Source organism: Asparagus officinalis, chromosome 7 (assembly GCF_001876935.1).
Source record: "Asparagus officinalis chromosome 7, Aspof.V1, whole genome shotgun sequence".
Taxonomy (NCBI): Eukaryota; Viridiplantae; Streptophyta; class Magnoliopsida; order Asparagales; family Asparagaceae; genus Asparagus; species Asparagus officinalis.
In genome coordinates this window covers 17,117,637-17,128,940 of record NC_033800.1, presented here as the reverse complement: position 1 = coordinate 17,128,940, position 11,304 = coordinate 17,117,637, and positions in this window count along the sequence as shown.

Below are 11,304 nucleotides of genomic sequence, written 5' to 3'. Positions count from 1 at the left end.
CCGTTCCAAGAACACGCATGCGGACGCCCTCGTATCCTTGGCGGCTAACTTGGCCCAGCCTCTAGAGATGACTCAATGGGTCACTGTGGCAAGCCGAAGGCTCTTTCGACTAAAGGACGTCCCAGAAGCGAACGCCACCCATCAAGTTTCAGATCAGCCCGACCTGAAAGACTAGCGTCTCGCGATCATCAATTATGCCATGTACGGCATGCTGCCTGAAGACGCTAGGGAGAGAGAGTCTGTCCGACGACATGCCTCAAGGTTCTACTACGATTCGACCACCAAGACATTGTATCGAAGGTCGTATGATGGCTTGTTACTTCGATGTCTTTCAAAGGCAAAAGCACAAGAAGCTCTGCGTGAAGCCTATGACGACACTTGCGGAGCTTACCAACCCGGACCCAAGCTTTGGGATCGTTTACGAAGGATAGGCTATTTTTGGCCTGGGATGGTTAGCGACGCGGTTGCTTACGCAAACCGCTGTCACGCGTGCCAAATCCACGTCAACTACATACATCAACCTCCTGAGGACCTACACCCGACGACAGTATCATGGCCTTTCGAAGCATGGGGGATGGATGTTGTCGGGCTAATATCCCCACCGTCGGCAAGAGGCCATCGCTTCATCCTCGCAATTACTGACTACTTCTCTAAATAGACCGAAGCCATCCCTTTAAGAGAAGTCAAGACCAATGACGTGATTAAGTTCATCAAACATCATGTTGTATACCGATACGGCGTACCTCGATGTATCATTCATGACAACGGCACACAATTCGTTAGTCATGCATTCACCAGGTTTTGTGACAAGTTCCGAATATAGAACCTATCCTCCACGGCCTATAACCCTTCAGCGAATGGCTTGGCCGAGGCCTTCAGCAAAACAATTGTTAAGATCTTAACAAAGCTAACTTCCAATAGCAAGCGCGATTGGAACGAGAAGCTGGGCGAGAGCTTATGGGCGTATTGCACAACAGTTCGCACACCGACTGGCAGCACGCCTTACTCATTGGTATACGGCTGCGAGGCCGTGTTACCATTAGAGATTTAAATTCCATCCCTCTGTGTTGCCCTGGCCGTAGGAATAACGACAGAGGATAATCATCAACGGCACCTCGCAGAACTTGAAGCGTTGGATGAGAAGCGACTGGAAGCTCAACAACACATTGAATTCTATCAATCCCGAATGGCCAAGGCTTTCGACAAGAAAGTCAAGCGCCGATCCTTCAAGGAGGGAGAATTGGTACTAATCGTTTGACGACCAATGATTCTCACTTCCAAGAAGAAGGGCAAATTTCAGTCCAAGTGGGAAGGACCGTTCATAGTAGAGACAGTCTATTCGAATGGAGCCTATCGCCTCGTCAAACCGAACGGCGACAAGATCATGACGCCCATCAATGGAAAGTACTTAAAGAAGTACTACCCTTAGTTCCCCTCCAAACTCCTACTGGTGCAAGAGTGTAAACTGTCCCTCCAAACTCCCACGAGTGCATGAGTCTAAACTGGTCCTCACTCCCTCCAACTGGTACACGAGGCTAAACTGTTCATACTCCATATACTCTGACGGGAAACCCTATATGAGACGCTACTAACAGCGTTCTTAAGCGTGACCTAGATCACCATTTGGTCCGACCTTCTTACAGTTAGGACCAAAACGATTCTGACATGTTAACTATCACCTCTAACAAAATCAACTTACCAATCCTCTCCAATAGGATAGTGAGCCCACCAAAGTCGCTCACATCGCGGCAGACAATTCTATTATGTTAACTATCACCTCTAACAAAATCAACTTATCAATCCCTTCCAATGGGATGATAAGTCTGAAGGAAATCCGTGCTAATTACATGCAAATTACGCAGCGGAATACTGTATGTATAATTATGCTAAGCATGTAGAGAGCATGAAATACATAATAGGACCATCCTAATTAAATCTAACATAATCCCTATATTAAAGAGAGCATACAAGGGTTATAAAGTTATACTTTTGAAGACAACTTTGTTCGTTACAATGAAATAAAAAGATAGCCTTTTTATAAGACCGGTACACAATGAAAACAAAAGAAATACAACTCCTTTCAAACAAATGCAAGATCTGTTTGTCATCTCTTGCTTGCGTGGGTCTTTGGCCTGTGACGGGGACGTTGATATCCGTGGACCACCGGGCAATCAGATCCGCTCCGAGAAAATCGGGCAGAGCTTCGTCTATCCGCGGAGGGATATAGAAGCAGAACTTCGTCGATCCGCGTGAGATCTAGAAGTTTAAAGCGTGTACCTCAGCTAAAGCGAGGTATTAGCTCTTCTTAGTATTAACACCAAGGGCTAATACTAAGGCTCGGACGGGTGATGAAGGCTCTGATCAAGACCTCTCCTCTTCTTGTTGAAGCTCACGGCCACTCTCCACTGCAGCAGGGCTTCGCCAAGGCTCTCCAAAATCCTCCTCAAAACCAAGGCCCTAAGGGGGCTATTTATAGGTGTAGGGAGTAGGTAGGGGGTTCAGACACCCCTGGGGTATCTCCAGAAATCCAAGACACCCCTGGGGTGTCTCTAGAAATCCGAGACACCCCTAGGGGTGTCTCGGATGTGTTTCGAGCTTGCCGAGACACCCCCGGGTGCCCCAGTTTAGTCCGAGGCTCTTCCGGGTGTGTTTGCCATTGATTCGTCGTCCCATCTCGGATTTGAGTGATTCCGGGTGTGTTGGATGCTTGACGAAGAGTTCGATCCACTCTGGTGGTTGGATTATCTGTAGAGTGGTCGAGGCACGAAGGGCGTTGTCCTTTTTGTGAACACCGCCGGGTTCCCGATTGGTCCGGGTCTTGGTTGTTCCAAAATCCTATCCGCTCACGTAGCTCGTCGATTCACTTTAGTCGCTCGTCGACATCAATTGGACTCCTGTGGCTCGGATAGTGACGTTCATCGTCGCTCTCTAACACTGAACCGTTTGTGGAGACCTATAGGCAATTTTTGATGCCTACAGATACCCCCTCCAAAGTGTTCCGAACTCGTTTCTTTTACAGAAGAGGCTGGAATACTTTGGATGTGATTGGTCTGGCCTTCAGTCGGCGTAAGGTCCTATGGTTAGCTTCAACTCTTGGCTCCTTCGATTTTCGGTTTATTCGATGCTTTGACGAATAGCCGAAGTTCTTCCGGCACTGCGTTTATCGCTTGGCCGTCGTCGGAGTCTCGAGTCTACAGCTGATGAATTGAGTTTGGCTCGTGTCATTGAGTTGACTTTGAACTACCTCCGCCACATCATGCTGGCTTAGGGTTTCGGATCGCCGGGTGTTGACTTTTTGTCGCAACGCGTTGACCGGCGTTGACCTAGGGTTACGCGTTGACCGGCGTCCACCCTAGGGTTTCGAATCGTCGAACGTTGACTTTGGTTGCAACGCGTTGACTGGAGTTGACCTAAGGTTACGCGTTGACCGGCGTTGACCCTAGGGTTTCGAACGTCGAACGGGACCTATAGGCAATTTTATACGCCTACACGCGTTGCTTGGCGTTGACCTAGGGTTACGCGTTGACCGGCGTTGACCCTAGGGTTTACGGATCGCCATTAACACAGTTTATACTCGTACGTTTGCTGGAGTATACACAGTTTAAGCTCTTAAGGTATTGGAGCATCGCGGTCCCGAATGTTGGGGTTGCAGGACCAACTGTTAAAGTTGATTCATCTGCATGTGTGGATTTTATCCTGAATTTGTTGGGTGCTCAAGTCACGAGACCAACTAGTGGAGTTGATGCGTCAATGACTCGCAGTTATAGAATTTTTGGCAAATCCTCAGCCATCAACGGATAAAGGTTTTTTGGGTTTGTCGGCGGCGGTTTCAATTTGAAACCCTAAGGGTTCATGGCGAAAATTAAGGAGGTGGTTACCTCAAACGAACCTCGCGTTCGTTCAATTTTAACCGAGCTTCGCGCTCAACGAACCTCGCGTTCGTTCTAAGGTGAACCTCGCGTTCAACTCAGGTGAGCGTCAAGCTCAATTTTAACGAACCTCGCGTTCGTTCTAAGGTGAACCTCGCGTTCAACTCAGGTGAGCGTCAAGCTCAATTTTTTTAACGAACCTCGCGTTCGTTCTTCAGACGAACCTCGCGTTCGTACTTCAGACGAACCTCGCGTTCGTACTTCAGACGAACCTCGCGTTCGTACTTCAGACGAACCTCGCGTTCGTACTTCAGACGAACCTCGCGTTCGTACTTCAGACGAACCTCGCGTTCGTACTTCAGACGAACCTCGCGTTCGTACTTCAGACGAACCTCGCGTTCGTGCTTCAGTCGAGCCTCGCGTTCGAACTTCAGACGAACCTCGCGTTCGTACTTCAGACGAACCTCGCGTTCGTACTTCAGTCGAACCTCGCGTTCATTTTTTAAACGAACCTCGCGTTCGTTCCCAAGTTGAACCTCGCGTTCTTTTATCAAACGAACCTCGCGTTCGTTCATTTTCAGACGAACCTCGCGTTCGTGCTTAAGTGAGTCTCGTACTCAATACAGTCGAACCTCGCGTTCGAAGTTAAGGGAACTTCGTGTTCATTATGGTTAAGCCTCGGCTTTTCATGGGTCCACTTTGGTATACTTAATTTATTCAATTAAGTTATGGGCCCTAATTAAGCTGTGAGACCCCAATTAAGTTTTTGGAAATTCAGTTGATTTAAATTAAAACTTTTTAATTTAAATCTAATTTGGTTTTTAATCAATTATTTAATTCAAATATTATGACACTAAGGTATTAAGGTTGTCTCTCACTCCAATTGATTAATTGAAACAAGAAGTTGCCAAAGTAACCTCTCTTGTGTAGATTGTTCATGAGGAATGTGAGATGTTTGTGTGTATGCTTTCGTGTAAATATTTAATCGGCCCAAAGGAAGGTTAATATTTATTTAGACTGTATACACATCTGCGATGATAAGCGTGTGACAATTATAAGGTTTACATGTGAATAATGAATCGATCCAAAGATAGTTTCATTATTTGACATGAGTTATTGTCAATGTTTGATCATTGCAACAAGGTATCACTTACAAGTTAATATTACTGTCCAAAGACTTGATATTAATGTTGTGCCGGTATCTTGGATGGGGATTGTCATTATTTGAATTTTATTGATTATGGTTATTGATGTGAGCATTTTTGTTTTATTTCAGCTAATGCATCTGCTGCAACAATTTCTGCTAACATCAACTCAATTCCCATGCTAAATGGGACAAACTTCAAGGTTTGGAAAGAGAACATATTAATTGTTCTTGGCTGCATGGATCTTGACTATGCATTAAGAACTGAACAACCCCAACCTCTCAATGCGGATAGCACTCCTGATGCAAAGAAGGAGCATGAGAAGTGGGAGCGTTCAAATCGCATGAGTCTTATGATCATTAAGCGCGGCGTTCCGGAAGCCTTCAGGGGCATAGAATCCGAAGGGATTACTAAGGCTAAAGATTTCCTTGCCGAAATTGAGAAGCGTTTTGCGAAAAACGATAAGGTAGAAACAAGCACGCTTTTAGCTCGCTTGATTTCAATGAAGTATAAGGGCAAAGGAAATATCAGGGAGTACATTATGGAAATGTCTCATATTGCTTCAAAGCTTAAGGCACTTAAACTCGATCTTTGTGACGAGTTATTAGTGCATCTGGTTTTGTTGTCTCTTCCTGCACAGTTTAACCAATTTAAGGTCAGTTATAACTGTCAAAAGGAGAAATGGACTCTAAATGAGCTCATTTCATACTGTGTGCAAGAAGAAGACAGGTTGAAGCAAGATAAGACAGAAAGTGCTCATTTGGCCTATGCCTCTAAGGATAAGGGCAAGAAAAGGAAGAATGATAAGGAAGCTGCTAAGGGTCCAGTTGAGAAGAAACAACATAAGGATAATCAGGGTTGTTTCTTCTGTAAGAAGCCTGGACATGTAAAGAAGGACTGTACAAAATATCACGCCTGGCGTGATAATAAGGGTACGTTCCTTGCTTTGGTCTGTTCTGAGGTTAATTTAGCTTCAGTACCTAGAAACACTTGGTGGTTAGACTCTGGTGCTACTACTCACATAAGTGTTTCTATGCAGGGTTGCCTGAGCTACCGAAAGCCAAGTGATGTTGAAAGACACATCTTTGTGGGCGACGGACAATCGGTAGATGTGGAAGCAATTGGGCACTTTAGGTTGTTGTTAGGAACTGGTTATTATTTGGATTTAAAAGATACTTTTGTAGTACCGTCTTTTAGACGGAATTTGGTTTCTGTTTCTGTATTGGACAAATCAGGTTATTCTTGTTCATTTGGAAACAGTCAATTCAGTTTATCTTTTAATTCAAATGTTGTGGGAACCGGTTACTTGAGTATTTATGACAACCTATATTTGCTTGATACAATTGCTTCTTACAATGAATCCTTGCATGTGGAATCACGTGGTACTAAGCGTAAATTAAATAAGGAAAATTCGGCGACATTATGGCATAAGCGCTTAGGTCATATCTCAAAAGGTAGAGTTGAGCGTCTTGTGTCTGATGGCATTTTGGATTCCCTTGATTTTTCGGACTTCGACGTATGTGTTGAATGTATCAAGGGAAAACAGACCAAAGTGAAGAGATTAGGTGCCAACAGATCTTCGGATGTCTTAGAATTGATACATACGGATATTTGTGGGCCATTCCCTACGGAATCCTGGAATGGTCAACAATATTTTATATCATTCATAGACGATTACTCACGTTATGGGCACCTATATCTTATTCATGAAAAATCTGAGTCTCTGGACATGTTCAAAGCCTATAAAGCTGAAGTTGAGAATCAACTCAACAGAAGAATTAAAACCGTCAGATCTGATCGTGGTGGTGAGTACTACGGTAGATATGATGGTTCAGGTGAACAACGTCCAGGACCATTTGCTAGATACCTAGAGGAATGCGGTATCGTCCCACAGTACACTATGCCGGGTTCACCTAGCATGAATGGTGTAGCTGAAAGACGAAACAGGACTCTTAAGGATATGGTAAGAAGTATGATTGCTCATTCTTCTTTACCAGAGTCACTCTGGGGAGAAGCACTTAAGACAGCAGCTTACATTCTGAATAGAGTACCAAGTAAAGCAGTTGCTAAAACACCTTATGAGCTTTGGACTGGTCGAAAGCCCAGTTTAAAGCATTTACATATTTGGGGATGTCCAGCTGAGGCAAGGCCTTATAGGCCAAATGAAAAGAAATTGGACTCCAAAACAGTTAGCAGCTACTTTATTGGGTACCCTGATCGCTCTAGGGGCTATAAGTTTTATGATCCCACTATAAGGAATATTTTTGAGACGGGAACAGCAACATTCTTTGAGGATGTTGAGTTTGGGGGGAGAAATAAGGTTAGAGACATTAGTTTTGAGGAGGAATTGGCTTCAGATCCAATCCATACAGTTACTTTTGACAATATTCAGGTTCCTATACCTGTTGTTGCTCAAGAAGTAAATCCGGAACCTCAAGATGATAATGTTGAACAACTCCCTGTTCCAGAAGAACAAACTCAACAACCTCAAGAACCAGTGCCATTAAGGAGATCCACGAGAGAAAGGAGAAATGCTATTCCGGATGATTATATTGTATTTCTCCAAGAACATGAGGAAAGTAGTGGAATGTTAGAAGATGATCCAATCAACTTCTCTCAGGCCATGAAAAGTTCTAACTCTCAACAGTGGATTGATGCCATGAATGAAGAGTATAAGTCTATGCAAGACAATAAGGTTTGGGAACTTGTCCCATTGCCAGAAGGTGCAAAACCAATTGGTTGTAAATGGATTTTTAAAACCAAGCGGGATGCAAACGGTAATGTGGAGAGGTATAAGGCGCGTCTTGTGGCTAAAGGCTATACTCAAAAGGAAGGCATTGATTATACAGAGACTTTCTCTCCGGTTTCATCGAAAGACTCTTTCAGAATAATCATGGCACTTGTTGCTCATTATGATCTTGAGTTACATCAGATGGATGTTAAGACTGCATTTCTCAATGGAGACATTGATGAGATGATTTATATGGTGCAACCAGAAAACTTTGTGTCAGGAGACCCAAAGAATATGGTTTGCAAATTAAGGAAATCCATCTATGGACTCAAGCAAGCTCCTCGTCAATGGTATCATAAGTTTCAACAAATAGTTATCTCGTTCGGTTTTGAGATGAACATTGTTGATGACTGTGTATATCACAAGTTCAGTGGGAGTAAGTATATTTTTCTGGTTCTGTATGTCGATGACATCTTGCTTGCCACTAATGATATAGGCATGTTGCACGAAACCAAGAGATTTCTATCAAAGAATTTTGAGATGAAAGATCTTGGGGACGCCTCTTTTATATTAGGGATCCAGATACATCGAGATCGCTCTCGGGGTATTCTTGGATTATCACAAAAGAGCTATATCGATAAGGTACTTAAAAGGTTTGGCATGCAAGATTGCAGACCAGGTGACACCCCTGTTGCTAAAGGAGACAAGTTTAGTCTCAATCAGTGCCCTAAAGGTAACCTTGAAATTCAGGAAATGCAGAAGATTCCTTATGCTTCGGCTGTAGGAAATCTAATGTATGCTCAGGTATGTACGCGTCCGGATATTGCGTACATTGTTGGGATGTTAGGCAGATACTTAAGCAACCCTGGTATGGATCATTGGATAGCAGTCAAAAGGGTTATGAGGTATCTTCAGAAAACAAAAGATTACATGCTCACATACAGAAAATCAGAAAAATTAGAGGTCATTGGGTATTCGGATTCTGATTTTGCTGGATGCCAAGATAGCAGAAAGTCTACATCAGGCTACATTTATATGTTAGCAGGAGGAGCTATATCATGGAAAAGTGTCAAACAGACACTAGTAGCTTCCTCCACTATGACAGCAGAATTTGTAGCTTGCTATGAGGCATCCAATCGTGGAATATGGCTACAAAATTTTGTCACGGGACTGCGCATTTTGGAAAATGTTGAAAGACCACTAATGTTATATTGTGACAATAAGTTTTAGTGGGAGTTTGTAATTGTGGTGCTTTATGTTTGGTTGTATTGTCTGATCAGAATAAAGTATTCAGTTAAGACACTCTGTTACATTATGTTTGGTTTTGACCTCACTAAGGAGGACCAGTTGAAAATAGACATGTACTGATCACATTGCATGTAATTTTCATGCTGCACATCCATGATTGATCTATGTCGTTTGATTGTATTGGTATATGTGACCATTGATGGGTCGAGTCACGATAAATGTGAAGAAGGCCGCTTTGATCCTATATTGATATAGTCAATGGACGAGATTGTTTGGAAATACCTTTTCAGTGATAGCAATTTTTGAGCTCATAAGGTTATACACAATTTAAGGAATCATATGGTGCCCAAGTGGGAGATTGTTGGATTTAATCTAATAAATCTATTTGTGGGCACATATGATTAATCAATGTGTATTGCTATCTTCCAGGATAACCCACTAAAGTGATCAATTAAGTTGGGTTAATTTGGTATTTAAATAAGTCATGGGGTTATATGTGCAGATACCAGGTTGTAATTGTGATTTATTAAGGGGCTAAATTACAAAAGTACAACATCTATAAATAAGGGGTTATGGTCCCTAACCTAGGGTTACATTCTCTAATTCTCTACACCCCCATCTAGCTAGAGAAATTCGGATTTAGAGAAACCCTAAGGTTAGAAGATCAAAACTCATCTCAAGATTAAGGAATGGATTCAGGTATAAGCTTCCGCTCTTTTAGATTCTTGTTAATCTCTTTGAATTAATCATGGTTATATGGTTTTAGATCTTAAGTTTTATGATTCAGATCTAACAAACTTAACTTTGTCAGGACATTAAAGATAAAAAAAATGTTGATAAGGAATGTGAAGTGATAAGCAGATAAGCTACTTCAAATATATGTTATTTTTTTGTTGGCTTTTTATACATGTACAATGATTCATAGATACGAATCAACAAAGTTTACTCTGGTTTTATGTCGGTATATATCTCTCAGATTCATGTGTTTTACTATTAGCTCTCTAGAAAATAGATTACATTTCGATCCAATAATGTTATTCTACTCCTAAATCAAAGCTCATAATACATCAACTTCACTGCTGATTTGTTATCTCTGGCAATAAAAATACTTCTACTAATTTGCCAGTAAAAGGACATTTATTTTCATTCCAATAATGTTCTTTATTTTCATAATTGGATTACAGAATACTGACTTGATCCACACTGTACTCCTGAGTCCTGATCCATGATAGGTTGGTCATTTATTTTGTCACGAAACACATGCTCTGGGACCCTTAGCTCGGAGCAAGTTCCCCACTTTTCTTCAGCTTTTAGCCATCCTTTAGTCTCCTTAATGGACCAGGCCTTGTCCACCTAGCCACTATTTTCCTAAACTTGCAGCCTAGCCCGCTAAAACAGCGGCCCATATAAGTGTTGTGTGCACTCCTTACAAAATAGATCCTTCTCTAGATCGTCACAAGTTTTGCAAGAAATAAAGACACGCTTCCATACTCAACATCATTTAAAAGTTATATAGATGATTTTTTCTTAAAAAAAAATAAATCGAAGGCATAACTTCAATAATTTTGGTTATTCCTTAACTTGTTATATAAGCATTCATCACTATTGAAGTCAGAGAGGAGAGTATGTTATTTGTAATTTATTCTTCTTCATATACTAATTCAGAAAGCGTTAAATCGATAACAAACTTGTTGCAGAGTGGTAAATGATATTGAATGAATATATAAGAGGATTATCTACCGTTTATCCTTTTAAAATTACAAAATAATAGAAATTTCAATACAATTGAAAGATGGAAGTATCACTAATTACGTAATTATCGAACAAAATTTTACAAACCCCACAATTTCAGTTTAAAATAGCAAGGGGAAAAAAAGGATAAAAAACATGCGTACGGTGCCCCGTGGTCCTCTCTCCTCCTAAACCGGGTCCAGTTTCAATTAATCCCTCCCTCCAACAGTTTCAATTAATCCCTCCCTCCAAAAAAACTCCCTCCAATTAATTAATTCCTCCCACAAAAACAAAACAAAAAACAAAATATGTCAGCCGCGGTCGATATTGAGACCCCACCCGCTCCCGTGACCCCACCAACACCAAACGGCGGTGTGTGGTCCTCTCTCCTCCTAAACCGGGTCCAGTTTCAATTAATCCCTCCCTCCAACAGTTTCAATTAATCCCTCCCTCCAAAAAAACTCCCTCCAATTAATTAATTCCTCCCACAAAAACAAAACAAAAAACAAAATATGTCAGCCGCGGTCGATATTGAGACCCCACCCGCTCCCGTGACCCCACCAACACCAAACGGCGGTGT